Genomic DNA, 2561 nt, shown 5'->3' with positions numbered 1-2561 from the left:
CATCATATTTCTGGTAATTCAGACCAGTCAGATTTTTCTCATTGCCAATACACACACGCTTGCAAAAACACATACAATTGCAGGATTTGCGGGATTCTGTTTGTCCTAACGTGACACATCACCATGTGGTTCACACAGTGCTTTCCATGCTGTGGAAAACTCAGGCTCAGTTTACCAGACCAAGTCATTCACGATGAATCAAATCCCATCTGATCTCATCCTGACCTCCCACCCCACTGGGAAAGATCAAAAACAGTTGTTAGTTTGTCAAATCGGCTATACAACATCTGGAAAAATTACCAGAGGAAGAATACCAGGTAAAGTTAGAGATCAGTGCTTCCAGGAACACACGGCACATATTTTATTTTGGTCTTGGTTATTGTGAATTGTTAAGTAAGAATAAAGGAGGGGAAGGATGCGAAGCAAAAAAGAGATATAGATGACAGCCAAGTGGGCAAGACGAGGATGATGGTAAACATTTAGACAGAGAGAGAGAGAGAGAGAGAGAGAGCAAATAAACAAAGCAAAAAAAGGAAGTGTTCAACTTATTTTAGTGCTTTTTAATTTTTTTAGTTTTAGGACTTAATATGGAAAACATTTTAATGCTAAAGTGTGTTATTTTTGCACTTGCGGCACCAAATGAAAAACCAAAAATCCCGTTCTGCTATTGGTCAGGCAAACAGTCCCGCCCCAATCTCACGCCATTGGTTGTGCAAATGTTGCTGTCTTAAGGCCCCAATATACTCATGGTGAAGTTATTTTTTTTATAAAAACAAAAATGACAAAAGTGTCAGTGTCTCTATCAATTAGAATTACGACTTCACTTTCCACTATAAAGTGGAACAGTGTGTTCATCTGATCTTGACGGACTGAAAAGTGGAAATTAACCAGAGAAGATTTCCATCAAAGAAGGCGGAGCCCCAGAGCCACACCCATTATGTAATCGCCTTGGACCAATGGCAGTTGAAGGTGTTTGCAGCCGGACTGCACTTTTCTGGAAAGTTTGCTTTGGCAAGCTGTTTCGAACCCCAGAGATGAACTCCTAACAAACTTCGTTTTGGCCTGATTTTGTTTGAAATGACGTCATACAAGTTCGTTCTTGAATTTCGTGTGAAGTATATCGGGGCCTTTAGGCTGCTCTGGATGCTCTAACAAATCAAGCAAAGTTTTCATTGCACATGAGAGCAAATTTTGTTGCATTTTACAGGGAAATATATGTCAATTGATTTCAAAACGGCAGCCATGTAAAGCCACTTAGAGGTGTTTCTGCATATTGAGTTGGGATAGAAGAATTTTTTTTAACATTAAACATTTTTTAAGTAAAGGAAATAAAACTGCTGCAAAATTCATATCGGTCCGATCCCCCGATGCTGCTGGTGATGATTTACTGTGTTTCTTTGTTAATAAGTAATGAGATGAATAAGCCTGCAGTCTTCATCAATGCTTATGTGATTTGTGATGCTTATGTAAACTCTTTGTTTGTGGGAGAAACAATGGAAATGACAGTTCCTGCTCTCTAAACTTCTCTCTTTGTTCTTTTTGGTATGTTTTCTTGATCTTAAGATTGAGAATAATAGGGTCTTGCAGTCTTTCTATTTTTGTGGCTTTGGTATTTTGGAATATTTTCAGGAAGGAAGATACATTGTATAATGGCTGTTCCGTTTGCGTCAGTGTTGTAGACGGTGCATTAGCAATCACTTTTCCAGGGGTGTCTCACAAGAGGAACAGAAGTTGGGAAATTGCAGAGAAGACACACTTCCTTGGTCCATTTGGTGATGTTGATTTCTTAAACAAAAGAGTGGTTTCTCTTTGACATGTCATTGTGAAATGTATTATTTCATGACTATATTACAATGCAATGGTGCTCAAGGAATCTGTCACACCCAGGTTCATTTCTGGTAAGTAAGCCATTCATGTTTGTGTGAAATGACATGCTTGGATGCTCTATAATTAGACAGATGCATAAAAGACATTCCATGACGGCTCTTTAATGCATTTCAGAAGACTATAATGCTTTTTTGAAACTGTCAGACTGTGCAAGTAGGTAATTGGTACTTAAAGTTAGCATGAAACAAAAGTTGTGATAGTGTTTTCTTTCCTATTGTGATGTATATCTGAGTGAAACGACTTCTCAACCACAAAAATAAAATAAAAATTGGGCGGGACTTGATTTTGTCCAATGGGAATTGATTGGATCATTGGAACGTTATGGTTTGCTATTGCTAGATCTCATGTGATTGACAGGTTGTCCCGCCCTCGCACCAGGAAACACGTCATCAGAGAAGAGATGTTGCTGCAAGAGGGAGGGGAAGTTATTTTGATTAAAGATTATGAGGGAACAAAAAAATAGAACTGATGTGATAAAATAATCTATAATAAGATAATCTTATAAAAAATAAGACCCTATTTGATCTATCAGGCTAAATGAAAGTTGCACATGCAATGACACACAACATTCAATTCAGTAAATCTGACTGAATCAAATTAATTTAAAGGCACAGTATATACGTTTCGCTGCTAGAGGTAGCAATGCGCTGATTTCACGCAGCCGTTATTTTGAA

The sequence above is a fragment of the Leuciscus leuciscus genome (assembly GCF_965113295.1).
Source record: "Leuciscus leuciscus genome assembly, chromosome: 21".
In the NCBI taxonomy this organism is placed as follows: domain Eukaryota; kingdom Metazoa; phylum Chordata; class Actinopteri; order Cypriniformes; family Leuciscidae; genus Leuciscus; species Leuciscus leuciscus.
Note: the sequence above shows the minus strand (reverse complement) of the source record.